Here is a 23568-nt window from a genome sequence, read left to right on the forward strand (position 1 = left end):
ACTATGGGCCGACGAACTCGGATCGGTCCTATGGTCATACCGAACCACACCTCAAACGACCACGGGAGAAACACCTTTCCGATTAACATACGGTGTGGAGGTGGTCATCCCGGTAGAGATCGGAGACCCAAGCCCCAAAAAAATGGTCGGGGGTAACGATGAGGAAGCAGAACGAGACCTCATTGACGAAGAAAGAAGCATAGCTCATATCAAAGAGCTAGCCCTGAAGCAAAGAATCAGCTTAAGATACAACTACGGCGTCATCCGACGAGAATTCGCAACCGACGACCTCGTCCTACGACGAAATGACATCGGTCCCTGGTGCACGAAATTGTGATCTCCAGGCTCGAACAAATCCTGGTAATGGCTTCAAAGCTTGGTGCTCTGATCTTAATTCATAATCGTCACAACTTCGATACAACTAACCAGCAAGTGCACTGGGTCGTCCAAGTAATACCTTACGTGAGTAAGGGTCGAATCCCATGGAGATTGTTGGTATGAAACAAGCTATGGTCACCTTGTAAATCTCAGTCAGGCAGATATAAAGTGATAATGGTGTTTTCGAATATTATATAATAAAATAGGGATAGAGATACTTATGTAAATCATTGGTAGGAATTTCAGATAAGCGAATGGAGATGCTTTTCGTTCCTCTGAACCTCTGCTTTCCTGCTATCTTCATCCAATCAGTCTTACTCCTTTCCATGGCTGGCTTTATGCAAGGGCATCACCGTTGTCAGTGGCTACATCCCCTCCTCTCAGTGAATAATATGCTCACGCACCCTGTCACGGCACGGCTATTCATCTGTCGGTTCCCGATCATGCTGGAATAGGATTCACCCTCCTTTTGCGTCTGTCACTAACGCCCAGCACTCGCGAGTTTGAAGCTCGTCACAGTCATTCAATCATTGAATCCTACTCAGAATACCACAGACAAGGTTTAGACCTTCCGGATTCTCTTGAATGCCGCCATCATTCTAGCTTACGCCACGAAGATTCTGGTTAGGAGATCTAAGAGATACTCATTCTAGCTTAATTCATGTAGAACAGAAGTGTTTGTCAGGCACGCGTTCATAGGGGAGAATGGTGATGAGCGTCACACATAATCATCACCTTCATCATGTTCTTGAGTGCGAATGGATATCTTAGAAGAGAAATAAGAAAAATTGAATAGAAAACAGTAGTACTTTGCATTAATCTTTGAGGAACAGCAGAGCTCCACACCTTAATCTATGGAGTGTAGAAACTCTACCGTTAAAAATACATAAGTGAAGGTCCAGGCATGGCCGAGATGGCCAGCCCCCAAAATGTGATCAAAGGATCATAAGGTAATCCAAAGATGCCTAATACAATAGTAAGAGGTCCTATTTATAATAAACTAGCTACTAGGGTTTACATGAGTAAGTATTTGATGTATAAATCCACTTCCGGGACCCACTTGGTGTGTGTTTGGGCTGAGCTTAAGTGTAGCACGTGCAAAGGCCATTTGTGGAGCTGAATGCCAGTATTTGTGCCAGTTTGGGCGTTCAACTCTGGTTTTGGATCCTTTTCTGGCGCTGGACGCCAGATTTGGGCAGAAGGCTGGCGTTGAACGCCAGTTTACGTCGTCAATTCTTGGCCAAAGTATGGACTATTATATATTGCTGGAAAGCCCTGGATGTCTAATTTCCAACGCAATTGGAAGCGCGCCATTTCGAGTTCTGTAGCTCCATAAAATCCACTTTGAGTACAGGGAGGTCAGAATCCAACAGCATCAGTAGTCCTTTTTCAACCTCTGAATCTGATTTCTGCTCAAGTCCCTCAATTTCAGTCAGAAAATACCTGAAATCACAGAAAAACACACAAACTCATAGTAAAGTCCAAAAATGTGAATTTAACATAAAAACTAATGAAAACATCCCTAAAAGTAACTAGATCCTACTAAAAACATACTAAAAACAATGCCAAAAAGCGTATAAATTATCCGCTCATCACAACACCAAACTTAAATTGTTGCTTGTCCCCAAGCAACTAAAAATCAAATAGGATAAAAAGAAGAGAATATACTATAAATTCCAAACTATCAATGAAACAGAGCTTCAATCAAATGAGCGGGACTTATAGCTTTTTGCCTCTTGAATAGTTTTGGCATCTCACTTTCTCCATTGAGGTTCAGAATGATTGGCATCTATAGGAACTTCAGATTTCGAATAGTGTCATTGACTCTCCTAGTTCAGTATGATGATTCTTGAACACAGCTTCTTTATGAGTCTTGGCCGTGGCCCTAAGCACTTTGTTTTCCAGTATTACCACCGGATACATAAATGCCACAGACACATAATTGGGTGAACCTTTTCAGATTGTGACTCAGCTTTGCTAAAGTCCCCAATTAGAGGTGTCCAGGGTTCTTAAGCACACTCTTTGTTTTTGCTTTGGACCTTGACTTTAACCGCTCAGTCTCAAGTTTTCACTTGACACCTACACGCCACAAGTACATGGATAGGGACAGCTTGGTTTAGCCGCTTAGACCAGGATTTTATTCCTTTAGGCCCTCCTATCCACTGATGCTCAAAGCCTTGGGATCCCTTTTTTAATTGCCCTTGCCTTTTGGTTTTAAGGGTTATTGGCTTTTTCTGCTTGCTTTTTCTTTTTCTTTATTATTTTTTTTTTTCTATTTTTTTTTTCGCCCTTTTTTTTTTCTTCTTCTTTTTTTCTGCAAGCTTTGTTCTTTGCTGCTTTTTCTTGCTTCAAGAATCATTTTTATGATTTTTCAGATTATCAAATAACATGTCTCCTAGTCATCATTCTTTCAAGAGCCAACATATTTAACATTCTTAAACAACAACTTCAAAAGACATATGCACTGTTCAAGCATACATTCAGAAAACAAGAAGCATTGTCACCACATCAATATAATTAAGCTAAGTTCAAGGATAAATTCGAAACTCATGTACTTCTTGTTCTTTTGAATTAAAACATTTTTCTTTTAAGAGAGGTGATGGATTCATAGGACATTCATATCTTTAAGACAAAGTTACTAACTACTAATGATCATGTAATGAAGACACAAACATAGATAAGCACATAACATAGAAAACGAAAAACAGAGAAAGCAAGAACAAGGAATGAATCCACCTTAGTGATGTCCTTGAGCTCTCTATGTCTCTTCCTTGTCTTTGTTGCTCCTCCTTCAGTGCTTTTAGATCTTCTCTGATTTCATGAAGGATGATGGAGTGCTCTTGATGTTCCACCCTTAGTTGCTTCCAATAATTGTGTGGAAGAAAATGTATCCCTTGAGGTATCTCAGGGATCTCTTGATTTGCAGTCAAATGTTCTACCACTGAGCTATAGACCCTTGATGGAAGCTTTTGTCTTCCCTTTCCTCCTTCTAGAGGTTTCTCTGGCCTTAGGTGCCATCAATGGTTATGGAAAAAACAAAAAAGCTATGCTTTTACCACACCAAACTTAGAATGTTGCTCGCCCTCGAGCAAAAGAAGAAAGAATAGAAGAATAAGAAGAAGATATGGAGGAGATGGATGGGAGTGTGTATTCGGCCATATGGGTGGGATTGGGTGGGAGAGAGATGTTGGTGAATTTTGAAGGTAGTGGGTGTATGGATGTGAGTGGTAAATGGAAAACAGAAGGGATGATCATGAATGGAAAGAGAGATGATGAGGTAGGTGGGGATCCTGTGGGGTCCACAGATCCTGAGATGATCCTATGGGGTCCACAGATCCTGAGGTGTCAAGGCATTTACATCCCTGCACCAATTTAGGCATGTAAAATGCCCTTGCACACAACTCTGGGCGTTCAGCGCCAGGTTGGTGCCCATTTTGGGCGTTCAACGCCCCTTTGCTGCCATTTCTGGCGTTGAACGCCAGAACCATGCTTGTTCTGGGCGTTCAGCGCCAGGATGCTCCCATTCTGGGCGTTCAGCGCCAGAACTATGCTCTGTTCTGGCGTTTGAACGCCAGACAGATGCTCTTCCAGGGTGTGATTTTTTCTTCTGCTGTTTTTGATTCCGTTTTCAATTTTTATATTTATTCTGTGACTCCACATGATCATGAACCTAAGAAAACATGAAAAATAATAAAAATAAGAATTAGATAAACATTGGGTTGCCTCCCAACAAGCGCTTCTTTAATGTCAATAGCTTGACACTGGGCTCTCATGGAGCCTCACAGATGTGCAGAGCTTTGTTGAGACTCTCCAACACCAAACTTAGAGTTTGGTTGTGGCCTCCCAACACCAAACTTAGAGTTTGACTGTGGAGGCTTTGGTTGACTCTGCTTTGAGAGAAGCTTTTCAAGCTTCCTCTCCATGGTTGCAGAGGGAGATCCTTGAGTTTTGAATACAAGGGAGTTCTCATTCCATTGAAGGACTATTTCACCTCTGTCAACATCAATCACAGCTCTTGCTGTGGCCAGGAAAGGTCTTCCTAGGATGATGGATTCATCCTCTTCCTTTCCAGTATCCAGGACTATGAAATCAGCAGGGATGTAAAGGCCCTCAACCTTTACTAATACATCTTCTACTTGTCCATAAGCCTGTCTTCTTGAGCTGTCTGCCATCTCTAATGAGATTTTAGCAGCTTGTACCCCATAGATTCCCAGTTTCTCTATTACAGAGAGGGGCATGAGGTTTATTCCTGAACCAAGGTCACATAGAGCCTTAAAGATCATGGTGCCTATGGTACAGGGTATTATGAACTTTCCAGGATCCTGTCTCTTCTGAGGCAATGTCAGTTGATCCAGATCACTTAGTTCATTGATGAACAAGGGAGGTTCAACTTCCCAAGCATCAATGCCAAACAATTTGGCATTCAGCTTCATGATTGCACCAAAAAGCTTGGCAGTTTGCTCTTCAGTGACATCCTCATTCTCTTCAGAAGAGGAATACTCGTCAGAGCTCATGAAAGGTATAAGGAGGTTCAATGGAATCTCTATGGTCTCTAGATGAGCCTCAGAGTCCTTTGGTTCCCCAGAGGGAAGCTCCTTATTGATCACTGGACGTCCCTGGAGGTATTCCTCCTTGGGATTCACGTCCTCTTCTCTCCTCACAGGTTCGGCCATGGCGCTTATGTCAATGGCCTTGCACTCTCCTTTTGGATTCTCTTCTGTATTGCTTGGGAGAGTACTAGGAGGGATTTCAGTGATCCTTTTACTCAGCTAGCCCACTTGTGCTTCCAGATTTCTAATGGAAGATCTTGTTTCATTCATGAAACTTACAGTGGCCTTAGATAGATCAGAGACTAGATTTGCTAAATTAGAAGCATTTTGTTCAGAGTTCTCTGTCTGTTGCTGAGTTGATGATGGAAAAGGCTTGCTATTGCTAAACCTGTTTCTTCCACCATTATTAAAGCCTTGTTGGGGCTTTTGATCCTTCCATGAGAAATTTGGATGATTTCTCCATGTTGAGTTATAGGTGTTTCCATAAGGTTCACCTAAGTAGTTCACCTCTGCTATTGCAGGGTTCTCAGGATCATAGGCTTCTTCTTCAGAAGATGCCTCTTGAGTACTGTTGGATGCAGCTTGCATTCCATGCAGATTCTGAGAAATCATATTGACTTGCTGAGTCAATATTTTGTTCTGAGCCAGTATGGCATTCAGAGTATCAACTTCAAGAACTCCCTTCTTCATAGGCGTCCCATTGCTTATAGGATTCCTTTCAGAAGTGTACATGAACTGGTTATTAGCAACCATGTCAATGAGTTCTTGAGCTTCTGCAGGCGTTTTCTTTAGGTGAATGGATCCACCTGCAGAGGTGTCCAGTGACATCTTTGATAGCTCAGATAAACCATCATAGAATATATCCAGGATGGTCCATTCTGAGAGCATGTCAGAAGGACACTTTTTGATCAACTGTTTGTATCTTTCCCAAGCTTCATAGAGGGATTCACCTTCTTTCTGTCTGAAGGTTTGAACATCAGCTCTAAGCTTGCTCAGCTTTTGAGGAGGAAAGTACTTGGCTAAGAAAGCCATGACCAGCTTATCCCAAGAGTTCAGGCTGTCTTTGGGTTGAGAATCCAACCATAATCTAGCTCTGTCTCTTACAGTAAAAGGGAAAAGCATGAGCCTGTAGACTTCAGGATCTACTCCATTAGTCTTAACAGTATCACATATCTGCAAGAATTCAGTCAAGAACTGAAAAGGATCTTCAGATGGAAGTCCATGAAACTTGCAGTTCTGCTGCATCAGAGAAACTAATTGAGGTTTCAGCTCAAAATTGTTTGCTCCAATGGCAGGAATGGAGATGCTTCTTCCATGTAAATTGGAATTAGGTGCAGTAAAGTCACCAAGCATTCTCCTTGCATTGTTGTTGGGTTCGGCTGCCATCTCCTTTACTTGTTCGAAATTTTCAATTAAGTTGTCTCTGAATTGTTGTATTTTAGCTTCTCTTAATTTTCTCTTCAGAGTCCTTTCAGGTTTTGGATCAGCTTCAACAAGAATGCCTTTTTCTCTGTCCCTGCTCATAAGAAAGAGGAGAGAAAAAGAAAAGAAGAGGAATCCTCTATGTCACAGTAAAGAGGATCCTTATTGTTAGTAGAAGAAAAGAGGAAGAAATTCGAACACAGATAGAAGAGGGGGGTTCGAATTTGGTGATGATGTGAGGAAGAGATGTTAGTTAATGAATGAATAAATAGAATAGGATGAGAGAGAGAGAGGGAATTTTCGAAAATTATTTTTGAAAAGGAGTTAGTGATTTTTGAAAATTGGTTTTTGAAAAATGTTAGAAGTTTTCGAAAATTTTTGAAATCAAAAATAAAAATAAAAATAATTAGTTAATTAAAAAGAAATTTTGAAAAAGGGGGAAGATATTTTCGAAAATTAGAGAGAGAGAGTTAGTTAGGTGGTTTTGAAAAAGTTAAGAAACAAACAAAAAGTTAGTTAGTTAGTTGAAACAACTTTTGAAGGGATAGGAAGTTAGGAAGTTAGAGAAGATATTTTGAAAAGATATTTTTTTGAAAAAGATAAGATAAGAAGATATTTTTGAAAAGATATGATTGAAATTAGTTTTGAAAAAGATTTGATTTTTAAAATCACAATTAATGACTTGATTCATAAGAAATCACAAGATATGATTCTAGAACTTAAAGTTTGAATCTTTCTTAACAAGCAAGTAACAAACTTCAAATTTTTGAATCAAAACATTAATTGATTATATTATTTTCGAAAATTTGATATAAAAATAAGAAAAATATTTTTGAAAAATATTTTTTTTTTATTTTCGAAAATAACTAAGAATTTTGAAAAAGATTTGATTTTTGAAAAAGATTTTGAAAAAGATAAGATTTTCAAATTGAAAATTTGATTTGACTCATAAGGAAACAACTTGATTTTAAAAATTTTTGAAAAAGTCAATCCAAATTTTCGAATTTGATGAGAGAAAAAGGGAAAGATATTTTTTTGATTTTTGAAATTTTTATGAAAAACATGAAAATTATGCAATGCATGAAATTTTTAGATCAAAACAATGAATGCATGCAAGAATGCTATGAATGTCAAGATGAACACCAAGAACACTATGAATGTCAAGATGAACATCATAGACACAATTTTGAAAAATTTTTAATGCAAAGAAATCATGCAAGACACCAAACTTAGAATTCTTTAATGCTTAGACACTAAGAATTCAAGAATGCATATGATAAACATGAAAAGACACAAAACAAAAAATCATCAAGATCAAACAAGAAGACTTACCAAGAACAACTTGAAGATCATGAAGAACACTATGAATGCATGATATTTTCGAAAAAATGCAAGATGCATATGCAAGTGACACCAAACTTATGATATGACTCAAGACTCAAATAAGAAACACAAAAATATTTTTTATTTTTATGATTTTCTAATTTTTTTGGATTTTTATTTTATATTTTTCGAAAATTATATGAAAAAGAAAAATAAGGATTCCAAAATTTTTAATATGAATTCCAGAAATCTTGCCATGTTAGTCTAAAGCTTCAGTCCAGGAATTAGACATGGCTCACTAGCCAGCCAAGCTTTCAAAGAAAGCTCCAGTCCAAAACACTAGACATGGCCAATGGCCAGCCAAGCTTTAGCATGTGATTCAGACATGACATGCCTGACATGCCCTACAGTCGTATAAAGTGATGGTTGGAAGCCTCAGTCCAAACAAATTTAGACATGGCTTTACAGCCAGCCAGGCTTCACATGCTTTATGAAACACTAGAATTCATTCTTAAAAATTTTGAATAAATTTTTGAAAACATTTTTTTTTTTCGAAAACAAAAGAAGAGTTTTTGAAAAATTTTTGAAAACTTTTTGAAAAGAAAACGAAAAGAAAGTTACCCAATCTGAGCAACAAGATGAACCGTCAGTTGTCCAAACTCAAACAACCCCCGGCAACGGCGCCAAAAACTTGGTGCACGAAATTGTGATCTCCAGGCTCGAACAAATCCTGGTAATGGCTTCAAAGCTTGGTGCTCTGATCTTAATTCATAATCGTCACAACTTCGATACAACTAACTAGCAAGTGCACTGGGTCGTCCAAGTAATACCTTACGTGAGTAAGGGTCGAATCCCACGGAGATTGTTGGTATGAAGCAAGCTATGGTCACCTTGTAAATCTCAGTCAGGCAGATATAAAGTGATAATGGTGTTTTCAAATATTATATAATAAAATAGGGATAGAGATACTTATGTAAATCATTGGTAGGAATTTCAGATAAGCGAATGGAGATGCTTTTCGTTCCTCTGAACCTCTGCTTTCCTGCTATCTTCATCCAATCAGTCTTACTCCTTTCCATGGCTGGCTTTATGCAAGGGCATCACCATTGTCAGTGGCTACATCCCCTCCTCTCAGTGAATAATATGCTCACGCACCCTGTCACGGCATGGCTATTCATCTGTCGGTTCCCGATCATGCTGGAATAGGATTCACCCTCCTTTTGCGTCTGTCACTAACGCCCAGCACTCGCGAGTTTGAAGCTCGTCACAGTCATTCAATCATTGAATCCTACTCAGAATACCACAGACAAGGTTTAGACCTTCCGGATTCTCTTGAATGCCGCCATCATTCTAGCTTACGCCACGAAGATTCTGGTTAGGAGATCTAAGAGATACTCATTCTAGCTTAATTCATGTAGAACAGAAGTGTTTGTCAGGCACGCGTTCATAGGGGAGAATGGTGATGAGCGTCACACATAATCATCACCTTCATCATGTTCTTGAGTGCGAATGGATATCTTAGAAGAGAAATAAGAAGAATTGAATAGAAAACAGTAGTACTTTGCATTAATCTTTGAGGAACAGCAGAGCTCCACACCTTAATCTATGGAGTGTAGAAACTCTACCGTTAAAAATACATAAGTGAAGGTCCAGGCATGGCCGAGATGGCCAGCCCCCAAAATGTGATCAAAGGATCATAAGGTAATCCAAAGATGCCTAATACAATAGTAAGAGGTCCTATTTATAATAAACTAGCTACTAGGGTTTACATGAGTAAGTATTTGATGTATAAATCCACTTCCGGGGCCCACTTGGTGTGTGTTTGGGCTGAGCTTAAGTGTAGCACATGCAGAGGCCATTTGTGGAGCTGAATGCCAGTATTTGTGCCAGTTTGGGCGTTCAACTCTGGTTTTGGATCCTTTTCTGGCGCTGGACGCCAGATTTGGGCAGAAGGCTGGCGTTGAACGCCAGTTTACGTCGTCAATTCTTGGCCAAAGTATGGACTATTATATATTGCTGGAAAGCCCTGGATGTCTACTTTCCAACGCAAATTGAAGCGCGCCATTTCGAGTTCTGTAGCTCCAGAAAATCCACTTTGAGTGCAGGGAGGTCAGAATCCAACAGCATCAGTAGTCCTTTTTCAACCTCTGAATCTGATTTCTGCTCAAGTCCCTCAATTTCAGTCAGAAAATACCTGAAATCACAGAAAAACACACAAACTCATAGTAAAGTCCAGAAATGTAAATTTAACATAAAAACTAATGAAAACATCCCTAAAAGTAACTAGATCCTACTAAAAACATACTAAAAACAATGCCAAAAAGCGTATAAATTATCCGCTCATCAGTCCCCCAACCCCAGGAGAAGGGAAACTCACTCCCAACTGGGAAGGACCATACAGAATCAAGGCGGTAATCGGAAAGGGAGCATATAAACTCGAACGGCTTAACGGCAATGAAGTTCCAAGGACATGGAACGCCGCCAACTTACGGCGATACTACACTTAGGCCGACCTAACTAGGTCACCCCTTTTCTCTTTATTGCTTATGTCTCTTCTTTACCTATCTTCCCATTTTACGACTCTTAAATTTTAATTTTTGCTTAAGTATCAATCCCGGGTACTCTTTCCCGCCAAGACGGAGGGTTTTAACGAGGCCCAACCTTCAATAAAATTCCATTAAAAGCTATTTCTATCTTTCTAAATGTCCCAAATACGGAACAAAGACACGGCCACGACTGGGGGGACCGATCACCCCCCAGGCCCAACACACGGATATCCATGATAAACCTGACCAAACGGCGGTCCGAGGGAACAAATAAAATACAAACGGAATAGCTTAAAACGAAATGTACCAAAAAGGCCCGAACGGCCAAAAAATACCATAAAACAGAATATACAAAGGAGGCCCGAACGGCCGAAAAACGTCATTAAACGATGTCCGACATTACGAAGTAGCAATTACACGGCCCATGGCCATCCAAAACATTCAAAAAACAGTTCCAAATAAAATTCAAATAACAAAGATAGAAAGCTACTCGAGGTCGACAATCTGGCCATCACGAACAGTCTTGAAAGCTCCCATCACGGACACATCCACACCCAGAGCCAGCAGTAAAGCCTGAGCCCTCATTGTCTCCTCAGTAGCCACAATCGCACCCTTAGCATCATCCAGCAACTCCGTCTTCTCCCTCTTCAAGGCAGCAACCTCGGCCTTCAGAGCTTCTGACTCAGCGAGAAGCACGGCAGCTTGAGAACCCGCATCAGAAGCCCGCTGTTGCTCCTCAGCCAATTGGGAAAGAAGTGAAGTCTCAACCTCGGAAAGTCAGAGAATCTCCGCCCCGGCTTCCTCAGAAGACTTCACTGCCTTCTCTGTCGCAACCTCGGCAGCCTCAAGCTTCTCCTTCAGCTTAACCATCTCAGCCTGAGAATGGCGGAGTTTCTTATCCAACAAACCAACCTGAGCCATCACGGGCTCAGCCTTCCGAACAACGACGGCAGACCGAAGGAGGGCACAATACACTGACTTGGCCTGGAACGAAACATCGCAGCCATCAAAAAACGGCCCTGTACCAGGCATCAAGTGTTGATCAATGAACCCCGGGGCATCGAAACGACGGTCCATCACACTAGGCACCAGACCCTCTTCCTCGAAAGTCTCGCTGCTCGGCTCCTCAGGCCTTTTTCTCTTCCGAGAAGCCTCAACAGCCGTCACCACGACGACTTCAGGCGAATTCGCAGGACCAGGAGAAACCTGAGCATCGGCCCGCACACCCGAAGAAATCACCTCCTGAGAAACAGCCTGAGATTCCATGGCGGGATTAGAAACAGGAGTAGCTGGAGACGACGACCCCTCCTCCCGACCCATCGCTGCCTTCAGTCGTGCCAAGGAAGTCAAACCAACAGCCATCTCAACTAAAAGAAAATGAAAATCCCAAGTTACAAAAACGGGAAAACAAACATAAAATCCAAAAAAATGACAGACAAGGACAGACACACACCAACATATGACCGACAAGTAACCGGATCACCCATCACATCCCGAGGATTAAGAGGACGCTCCCCAAACAATTGCCACAGAACAAGAGCGACATCTTTTTCCTCCGAAGTCAGGAACTCTTGCGTGACCCGAGTGAAAACCGACGGCCCCGCTTTAAAGTTCCAATAGGTGGGAAACTGCCGCTCACCCTCCAATGTTAACCAAAAAGGATGATGCCCCCTTGCGGGACGAACCTTAAAATATCCACTCTTAAAACCATGAAAAGAATCTTCATACAACCCGAAGACCTGACGATGAGGCTGAGCTCTAAAAGACACATACCCCTTCTTGTGCTTCCCCTCCTTGGTCGGAAGGGTACACAAGAAGAGAAAAAGAAAAACGTTTACCGAGGCAGGAAGCTCCAGAAACTCACAAACGAGCTCGAAAGACCGTATCCCCGCCCAGCTATTCGGATGTAGTTGGGACGGCGCCACGGAGCACCGGCTTAACAACTGTTGAACAAACGGGGAAAAAGGTAGCCAAACACCGAGCTGGGTAAACATCGCCTCATACACCCACATCCAATCCGGCACAGTCGGGGAATCAAGGTTGGTATAGCAAACCCTCTCGTCAACCCCAGGGAGAGAAAGCTCGTAGTGGCGTTCGGCGTCGCCACCCCCACAAACAGCTCCTTGATCACGGAGCCGCTGGAGGTCCGCCTCCGTCATCCACGATGGCGTCCCCCATACATCACTAGTAACCCAAGAGAAAAGATCGGGGACACCCCCCGCTGGGGCCACCGGAGCCCTCACACCCTCAGTCCTTCGAGGAGCCATACCTAAAATAGCGACGAGCACCACCGTCAGCCAAACCTCGCGGCAGAAAACGGTGGATGAAACCAAACAGACACCACTATACACCACCAATTATACGGTGGCGCTCGCCCCCTTACAAAACCCACTACCCCAACAGAACTATCTACCACCATGCAATACCATCATACACCAAAAAGCAATTCTAATCTACACTAAGCAGAGACAAAACAAAATACAAAGGAAATGACAAAGCAATACATGGCAAATACAGAACGACAGGAGTACCACAAAATAAAAAGAAGAAAAGCGAAGCTTGCCAACCTGGTAATGCAGAAGATGATCCTGGAAAAGCTTGAGAAGCAGGAGCAGCAAGCAAACACCAAGAGAACAGTATCACAGAGAAGAGAGGAGATTTTTTCAGAAGAAAGAATGAAAAAGAAAAAAAAATAAACGAGGGAACTCAAGTAAAAGGCCAAAACGGTTACAAAAAGAAGGGGGCAAAAAGACACAATTAACCCTAAGCAAAGTTAGGCTCGTAGGGGCAAAAGAGGAAAACGCCCCCTCACATTAAATGCCCCCTCGAAAAAAGAAGCTAATAAAGCACGCCTCGAAGAACGCAACGAACGCAGTGGACTCGAAAGACTCACGTCAAACCAAAACGGTCAGACGAGCCTTCAAAGCAAGCCGAGGCCGAGACACTGATCTCCCTCCAAAGAACCAAACGAATGCCCGAGAAAAACTAAAGACCTAGCCCGCGGTCAACACCACACCTTCCAGCGACAGACCAACCTTGCTCGCTCTCCCGCTGCGGGGGCAACTGTTACGGATCCAGCCCATGGATCCCGGACCCGAGGTTGGACCCGAACCCGGCACCTCGAGTCCGACCCGCCTCTCTCTCCTAGAAGGCCTAAAACCGGCCCTCTGAAACTCCTAACTGACTTTCGAATTCAAACATCTCCCTTATCTTAGCCAGATAAGATAAGATAAGATAAGATGCTCACCAACACCTATAAATTGAGGACCCAAATCCCTCTAGGTATTCATTCATTCCACATACACATTATACCTCTCAGATCCATTCTGACTTAAGCGTCGGAGTGTCTTTACAGGTACCTCCCCCCATTGCTCCAGTCAAGCGATCCGGTTTCAGCCCTGATCCGCAGGTTCCCGATCCACCCTTCAACCCGTATCAGAGACATCTCGTACACATTGTAAATAACATATCTTTTAAATAATGATCAAGCATCTAAAAGCATTAAGTTTGATTATAAACACATATGATTCATAACATAAATCATTGAATATCAATTCATAATATATCAATTCACGTCAAGGGCTATCAATGTCTTGGCCAATAAATTTAGTTCATAATAAAATAAATTAAAATAATGGAGATTATAATTGAAATTGAGAGAAAGAAATACATAATTGTAGTTACCAAGAATTTGACTCTAAGTTGCTATTGTGATACTCCCATTATTTTAAAAAATTATGAATTAACCTTCAGATATGATGTGTGTTTCTTTGGGTTAATAGTTAAATTCGTCTCTAAAAGATTATTTATTCTTTAAATTAGTCCTAAAATAATTATTTTAGTCATATTAGTCCTTGGAAGATAAAACATAAGTCAAATTGGTCCTTCTACTAGTTAGATAATAACGTGTCATGTTAAGTGCCACGTGTCATCACAAGATGATTGCTTGACGTGTCAAGTCAGTAACACCTAGCACGCCACATGTCACTTGACATGTAAAAAAATTATTTATAATCAAAATAGTCCTTTGAAGTCCAAATATAAGTCATTTTTATCCGTAAAAACTTAAAAATTAATCACATTAGTCCTTATATAATTTTTTTTATTTTTCTTCATAATATTAAATTTAAAATATTTTTTGATAGTACAAATTTTAATATTATTTTTTAGACCTTAATAAACAAAACTCTCTTTACATAAAATAATAAAAATAATTAAATTATTATAAAGTTATTTTGTCATTTGTATTTTAAAATTTTACGTTTTCAAATTGTAATTTTTTATAGTAAATTTTTTTTATTTAAACGAGTTTATCAAATTATTGTTGATTATATATTTAAAATTTTAATATTTTAAATCTCACTAAATAATATAGTAGTCATTTTAAATTTTAAATCTTTTAAATTTTTTAAAATTATAATTTTTATTATTGTTTAATTTATATAGTAGAACTCAATAATTAAAAACTCGATTTATAAGATCACTTGTTGAATTTTAATATTTTAATATAATTTTTTAAAATAACTACTATATTTATTTAGTAAGATCTAAAAGATTAAAATATTTAAAATAACTACTATATTTATTTAATAAAATTCAAAATATTTAGTAAAATAACTACTATATTTAACTAGTTTTAATATTTTAGATTTCACAAAATAAATATAGTAGTTATTTTAAATGTTTTAATATTTTAGATCCCACTAAATAAATATAATAATTATTTTTAAAAAATCTATACTAAAATATTAAGAATCAACAAGTGATCCCACAAATCGATTTTTCAATTACTGAGTTTTACCATATATATAAATTAAACAATAATAAAAATTTTAAAATTTTAAAAAATTTAAAAGATTTAAATTTTAAAATAATTACTATATTATTTAGTGAGATTTAAAATATTGAATTTTTAAATATATAATCAATAATAATTTGATAAACTAGTTTAAATAAAAAAATTTCACTATAAAAAAATTACAATTTGAAAATGTAAAATTTTAAAATATAAATGACAAAATAACTTTATAATAATTTAATTATTTTTATTATTTTATGTAAATAGAATTTTGTTTTTTAAGCTCTAAAAAATAATATTAAAATTAATACCATCAAAAATATTTTAAATTTAATATTATGAAGAAAAAGTAAAAGAAATTTATATATGGACTAATTTGATTAATTTTTAAAATTTTAGAGATGAAAATGACTTACGTCTGGACTTTTAGGGACTATTTTGACTTTAAATAACTTTTTTACATGTCAAGTGACACGTCAACCAATCATCTTGTGAAACGTGACATTAACCTACCACCAGTGGCGGAACTTGAAACAAAATTTTGGAGGGGCCAGATAGAAAATAATTGTCAAAATGTTTTTTATATGGACCCCATTTAAGATAAGTTCGTCTAATCTCATCTCTCTGGTTTGTGTGATATTGCCAAATTTAAAGCCATTTTTCAAGATTTTGTTCCAAAAGGTTAAGATTAAAGTCATCAGATGTAACTTTTTGAACTTTTGAAGGTTATATCTCACTTTTTTCGTGATTCATTAAAATAGAAGAACTATCTACAGGTGTTGATATTGTAAAAGTTATATGTTATCCTTCTTAAATATTAGCCTTCCTCTTAAAAAATGTATCAATTCTGTGATTTTTTATTATTATTTTATATAAAATTTGAATATATATCCTGTAAAATATGTAAAGAAGAAGTTAAAAGGACAAATATTAAAATTATAATATTTATTGAATTTTTTTATCAATTTATACAAATATAATAATATTGATACTTATTGAATATTCTATTATTTTTTATCATATAAAAAATTAAATTAAATAAATAGTAAAATATAAAATAATATTAAATTAAATAAATAAAAAATATCTAATTTTTTATATTTGAACTTAAAGATAGAGAGAGTGTTGTTTATTGAACTTATTATATACTTTAAGTTATAGTAAAGTATTTAAGTCAATTGAACTAATTTTTATCTTTTGAAAAAGTACTACTAAGTTTTTTATAAAAAGTTTGGGGGCCATGACCCCCTTGTCTGAACTAAACTCCGCCACTGCCTACCACGTCATCGTGCCACATGGCATTTAACGTGACACGTCATTATCTAACTAACGGAAGGACCAATTTGACTTACGTTATATCTTTTAAGGACTAATGATGTCGGGGCATTATGGCCTGTTTTTCTATGCTTTTTCAGTAGATTTTAATTCAGTTTTCATACAATTTCTGTTGATAAAGGAGAAAAAGCATGAAAAATCTCTGCATGAAACAAAATCTCAAGCATAGGTGAATTTTAGCTAATATATAGGGTAAATATGATGAAATAGATCACACTAAGTGAAGTTTTGATTTTGGGTATTATTAGCACACTTAGTATAATGAAGTTTGTCTTGTATGTTACTTTGATACACTTTGTTTGCTTGATTTCAGACCAAAAGAAGCAGAGAAGAGCCATGTTAGTGGCTACGTTAGCGCCACTAACGTGGCCATTAAAGTGGAAGGAAGAAAAACTTGGAAAGTTAGTGAGAACGTTAACGCCACTAACGTTAGCAAAAGGCAAGAAGACCCACGTTAGCAACCCCGTTAGCTCCACTAACGTGGGCACTAACGTGGAAGAAAAGAGAAGTCCCAACGTTAGTGAGAAAGTTAATGGCATTAACTTTGAAGAAGGAGCAGCGTTATTGGCAAAAGTGAGTGCCAATAACGCTAGCGAAGCAAAACAAGACCCACGTTAACTTCCACGTTAGTTACATTAACGTGGGAACTAACGTCGAAGGAAAGGGAAACGTCAACGTTAGTGGAAAAAGTGAGTGCCACTAACGTTTGCGAAGCAAAGGAAGACCCACGTTAGTTACACTAACGTGGACACTAACGTGGACAAAAATCTCACCTGGCAGCCTGACCATGCCTTCTTCAAACAAGAATAACTTGAGCCACAAAGCTCCAAATGAGGTGATTCCAATGGCATTGGAAAGTAGGATTCCAGATCTTTCCAAGCATATATGGCACTACATGGTGGACACTGAATTTGAGGGAGAAAACCTACCCCGAAAGTGAAAAGATGAACATGGTATCAACCTGTAGTAAGGCCAGCTGACCTCTTCACCTTCCAAGAAGTGTAACTCGAGCTATAGAGCTCCAAATGATGCGCTTTCAAAAGCGTTGGAAAGTAGACATCCAGGCCTTTTCAACAATATATAATAGTATAGGATGGACATTAATTTTGAGCTCCAGAACCTGGAAATATTAAGCCCCTGATCGCTAACGTTATTGTGACTCGCTTTTTCCAGTAACGCTAGCGACTATGCCAGCGACCTTGTCCACTTCAAAGGAGCATAACTTGAGTTACAGAGGTCCAATTGAGGTGATTCTAGTTGCGTTAGAAAGCTGAAATTCAGAGCTTTCCAAAGATATATAATACTCTATAGTGGCCATGAAATTGGAGTACAAATCGGAGGCATCTTTTAAGCCCCAAAAACACCAACTGGGAAGCAATAAAGCCAAGTCACCCTAGAACTCAATTTGATTTACTTATCTCTCAAGTCTACTTCAAAGCTCAAGAAAGCAAGCACACAATTGTCAACCAATCAAGGCCACAAGAAGCATCTAGAATAGTTAATTTTCATTTCATTATAATTTGCTTTTAATTTTATTTCATTTTGTAATTTAGGAGAGCCTATAAAAAGGCCTTAGTTTCTACATTGATTTCATTCTGAAACGGAGAATTGAAGGAAGGTAGAGAGAGTGAAGACCAATTTGAACTTCGGTGAATTGGCACACTCCAAGGGGAGTGGGTCTTCGGACCCCTCCCCTTCTATACTCTTCTTCCTTTTCTCTTATTTTCTTCCTTAGGAGTAGTTTCGTTTTCTTTGTACTTTTTATTTATGAATTTTGAAGTTTCAATTTTAGTTTCAATCTTCATCTTTACTTTTCTGCACTTTCTTTCTTTTCTATTTTGGTAGAGCAATGATCAACTAACTCTTTTCATTAGGTTAAAGAGCTCTATTGTGATTCAATGGATCAATTGTAGTTCTTATTCTTCTTCTTCTTTCTTTTCTCTTGATTTTACTAGAGAGCTTTCGATCTTCATCCAATTGGGTAATTGTCTCGGAAGAGAAATTGCTCATACTTGGATCTCTTCGAAACCTTGGAAGAGGAATGAAGAGATCATGCTAGAAATGCTTTCTCATGTTGGACCAAATTGGGGTTTGGACGGATATGGTGACATATAATTCTCCCAATACTTTGATTTGGAAATACATGTGGTATAATCAGTGACCATACTTCATCTCTTCTCATGAGCAATTAAATCAAGGAATTGGGAAATTGTTCAAGCTTAGAGAGATTGGATTGCCAAGGAATTGAGATCCAATCACTTAAGATTGCCAAGGAGATCAATGAATGCATTGATTGAGGAAGAGATGAGAATGAACTTAATCCGGAGGATTGCAATATCTCTTGATCCCAATGTTCATTTTATTTTTAGTTCTTACATTTACTTTTCTTGCCATTTTACTTTTCTGCACTTTATTGCTTTCTTTACTTTTATGCCATTTACAATTCCTGCTGCTTATCACTCATTAATGATTCATCTAACTAGAATAATCAATTAACCATTAATTGCTTAATCTGTTAATCTCTGTGGGATTCGACCTCACTCTATTGTGAGTTATTACTTGACGATAATTCGGTATACTTGCCGAAGGGGAATTTGTTGAGAGACAAGTTTTCGTGCATCAAGTTTATGGCGCCGTTGCCGGGGATTAATTGTGATTAACAAACTACAGGTTGATTGATTTACTAGATTAGACACTTTTTTTTGTCTTTGTTTTCTTTTGTTTCTTTATTTTCTTTTGCTATCTAACTGTTTGTGTTAATGCCTCACCAAGAAGCCCCTGTTCGTGACAGCTCTGGCTCTTGGTGATTTTGTTATTAATACAACAGTTTCTTTTACTTAGCTTCTTCTCAAATAAAATTGGCATATGATCACATTCTAAGTTTGGTGTTGCCCTGCAATATTCTGTTTTCCATCTTTCTGGATACTTGCATCAATTCCAAGAGAAAGTATCACACTAAGTTTGGTGTGCCATTTATTTTTCTATGCAATGTATCCAGCAATACCACTTATTTGTATAATCATAATGTCTGTGCTTCTTTGGCCTGCAGTGTTATCCTTAATTTTTGCTTGCTTAACCACATACATCACTTACATTTCAATATGTAAGACGTTCATGACCCATCATAGACCCCACCACTACTGTTTTATTTGCTGCTTGAAGACAAGCAATTAGTCTAAATTGGTGTGGGAAGGGAGAAAAGTAGGAAAAAAAGGGCAACAACAATGAAGATGAACTATAAGGTGGTAAAGTTCCTTTTTCCTCTTACTTATTTCCAGTACATTCAATTGCATGATTGTCTTCTAATTTCTTTGTATGTATGTGTGCTTGCTCCTTATGAATAAGCATAGTTTGATTTTTGAATTACAATATGTTGTTGTGACATTATGATTGCCATCTTGAATTTTTGTGAGTCCAAAGCAATGTAGTTTCATGATCATAAACAAACAAGGTCATTTAAGAAGAAGTTAGCATGAGCATATAAGTATTGGGAAGCTAGCATGACTATTGTTGCTCAATTGCATTTGAACTTATTTAATTGAAGTTTTCATCTAGGACATTTTATGAAATTTTTGAAATCATAAAAACCTTGAAAAAGAAATTGCAAATAAGGCAAGAAAAAAAAGGAAGAGAATGAGAAAGCTGAAGGCTCTGAGTACCAATGACAATTCAATTGTAAAGTGCTTGTGGTGTTTATGTATCAAGCAAAAAGCTTGAAAACAAAACATTTAGAGTCAAGGCTAGGCTCAAGTGCAAAAGCACTCTCTCAAGGCTCAAGGCTCTGAGCATCAATGATTAGAGAGTCAAGAAGACAAGAAAACAAAATGAGCCAAAAGAGTCCTCTGATTAAATGCTTGTGGTGCTTATGTATCAAGTGGTAATACTTGAAAACAAAGCATTTAGAGTCGTAGCTTTCAAATCATGGTGCAAAGCACCTAGAAGATAAGATAAAAAGAGAATGAAAAGCTTGTTCAAGGAAGAAACATACAGAAAAGATTTCATAAACTGAGCTAGATAGAGGCATCAATCATCTGAATTTCTTTTGTGATTGTTGCATGCATAGAAAGCTAGCTAACCATGAACATTACACTACTACTCTTCTTACCTTGGATTGTCAAACCTTATTGCATGATTCTCTTCTTGCTTGGGGACAAGCAAGATTTAAGTTTGGTGTTGTGATGCTAGGGCATTATGGCCTGTTTTTCTATGCTTTTTCAGTAGATTTTAATTCAGTTTTCATACAATTTCTGTTGATAAAGGAGCAAAAGCATGAAAAATCTCTGCATGAAAAAAAATCTCAAGAAAGGTGAATTTTAGCTAATATACAGGGTAAATATGATGAAATAGATCATAGTAAGTGAAGTTTTGATTTTGGGTATTATTAGCACACTTAGTATAATGAAGTTTGTCTTGTATGTTACTTTGATACACTTTGTTTTCTTGATTTCAGACCAAAAGAAGCAGAGAAGAGCCACGTTAGTAGCTACATTAGCGCCACTAACGTGGCCATTAAAGTGGAAGGAAGGAAAACTTGGAAAGTTAATGAGAACGTTAACTCCACTAACATTAGCAAAAGGCAAGAAGACCCACGTTAGCAACCCCGTTAGCTCCACTAACGTGGGCACTAACATGAAAGAAAAGAGAAGTCCCAACGTTAGTGAGAAAGTTAATGGCATTAACTTTGAAGAAGGAGCAGCGTTATTGGCAAAAGTGAGTGCCAATAACGCTAGCGAAGCAAAAGAAGACCCACGTTAGCTTCCACGTTAGTTACATTAACGTGGGAACTAACATGGAAGGAAAGGGAAACGCCAACGTTAGTGGAAAAAGTGAGTGCCACTAATGTTTGCGAAGCAAAGGAAGACCCACGTTAGTTACACTAACGTGGACACTAACGTGGATAAAAGTCTCACCTGGCAGCCTGACCATGCCTTCTTCAAACAAGAATAACTTGAGCCACAAAGATTCAAATGAGGTGATTCCAATGGCATTGGAAAGTAGGATTCCAGATCTTTCCAAGCATATAGCACTACATGGTGGACATTGAATTTGAAGGAGAAAACCTGCCCCGAAAGTGCAAAGATAAACATGGTATCAACTTGTAGTAAGGCCAGCTGACCTCTTCACCTTCCAAGAAGTGTAACTCGAGCTGTAGAGCTCCAAATGATGCGCTTTCAAAAGCGTTGGAAAGTAGACATCCAGGGCTTTCCAAAAATATATAATAGTATGGGGTGGATATTAATTTTGAGCTCCAGAACCTGGCAATATTAAGCCCCTGATCGCTAACGTTATTGTGACTCGCTTTTTCCAGTAACGCTAGCGACTATGCCAGCGACCTTGTCCACTTCAAAGGAGCATAACTTGAGTTACGGAGGTCCAATTGAGATAATTCTAGTTGCGTTAGAAAGCTGACATTCAGAGATTTCTAACGATATATAATACTCTATAGTAGCCATGAAATTGGAGCACAAACCAGAGGCATCTTTTAAGCCCCAAAAACACTAACTGGGTAGCAAGTGTGACGTTAGCCACACTAACTTCAGCACTAACGCCACACTTGTAGCGTTAGTGTGGCTAACGAAAGCAATAAAGCCAAGTCACCCTGGACGTCAATTTGATTTACTTCTCTCTCAAGTCCACTTCAAAGCTCAAGCAAGCAAGCACACAATTGTCAACCAATCAAGGCCACAAGAAGCATCTAGAATAGTTAATTTTTATTTCATTATAATTTGCTTTTAATTTCATTTCATTTTGTAATTTAGGAGAGCCTATAAAAAGGCCTTAGTTTCTACATTGATTTCATTCTGAAATGGAGAATTGAAGGAAGGGGGAGAGAGTGAAGACCAATTTGAACTTCTGTGAATTGGCACACTCCAAGGGGAGTGGGTCTTCGGACCCCTCCCCTCCTACACTCTTCTTCCTTTTCTCTTCTTTTCTTCCTTAGGAGTAGTTTCGTTTTCTTTGTACTTTTTATTTATGAATTTTGAAGTTTCAATTTTAGTTTCAATCTTCATCTTTACTTTTCTGCACTTTCTTTCTTTTCTATTTTGGTAGAGCAATTATCAACTAACTCTTTTCATTGGGTTAAAGAGCTCTATTGTGATTCAATGGATCAATTGTAGTTCTTATTCTTCTTCTTCTTTCTTTTCTCTTGATTTTACTAGAGAGCTTTCGATCTTCATCCAATTGGGTAATTGTCTCAGAAGAGAAATTGCTCATACTTGGATCTCTTCGGAACTTTGGAAGAGGAATGAAGAGATCATGCTAGAAATGCTTTCTCATGTTGGACCAAATTGGGGTTTGGACGGATATGGTGACATATAATTCTTCCAATACTTTGATTTGGAAATACATGTGGTATAATCAGTGACCATACTTCATCTCTTCTCATGAGCAATTAAATCAAGGAATTGGGAAATTGTTCAAGCTTAGAGAGATTGGATTGCCAAGGAATTGGGATCCAATCACTTAAGATTGCCAAGGAGATCAATGAATGCATTGATTGAGGAAGAGATGAGAATGAACTTGATCCGGAAGATTGAAATATCTCTTGATCCCAATGTTCATTTTATTTTTAGTTCTTACATTTACTTTTCTTCCCATTTTACTTTTCTGCACTTTATTGCTTTCTTTACTTTTATGCCATTTACAATTCCTGCTGCTTATCACTCCTTAATGATTCGTCTAACTAGAATAATTAATTAACCATTGATTGCTTAATCCGTTAATCTCTGTGGGATTTGACCTCACTCTATTGTGAGTTATTACTTGACGACAATTCGGTATACTTGCCGAAGGGGAATTTGTTGAGAGACAAGTTTCTGTGCATCAACTAATATAGCTAAAAAAATATTTGAGAACTAATTTAAAGAGTGGGTGATCTTTTAAAAATAAATTTAACTATTACCCTGTGTTTCTTTGGTTCATTCTTTCTCCTCTCTTCTCTTTTTTTCTTTTAGTGTGACTCTTTTATACCAAAACGAATAAAACATAATTATGAAGCTCCATCCTTATTTCATTGTCATTCCTCATAATTTTAATAAAAAAATATTTTAAAAATAGGCTGGTAGATGAATGATTAAGTTTTTCATAAAAAATAGGCTATAATAGAATAAGTTGATAGATATGAAAATTGATAAAATAAAATATCATAAAAATAAAATAAAAAAAGAAAAAGCAAATGTTTTATTAAAAATATTTTAAAATTAAAATAATTATT

The 23568-nt window shown here is 37.8% G+C and overlaps 1 non-coding gene across 1 annotated transcript; it reads left to right on the plus strand.

The window, feature by feature from the left end:
* Nucleotides 1-5814: 5814 nt before the first annotated feature.
* Nucleotides 5815-5918, plus strand: LOC112787802 (small nucleolar RNA R71). Its single transcript, XR_003195193.1, has one exon. It is a non-coding gene; the product is annotated as a small nucleolar RNA R71 (small nucleolar RNA).
* Nucleotides 5919-23568: the final 17650 nt, after the last annotated feature.

The sequence above is a fragment of the Arachis hypogaea genome, chromosome 20 (genome assembly GCF_003086295.3).
Source record: "Arachis hypogaea cultivar Tifrunner chromosome 20, arahy.Tifrunner.gnm2.J5K5, whole genome shotgun sequence".
NCBI classification, from domain to species: Eukaryota; Viridiplantae; Streptophyta; class Magnoliopsida; order Fabales; family Fabaceae; genus Arachis; species Arachis hypogaea.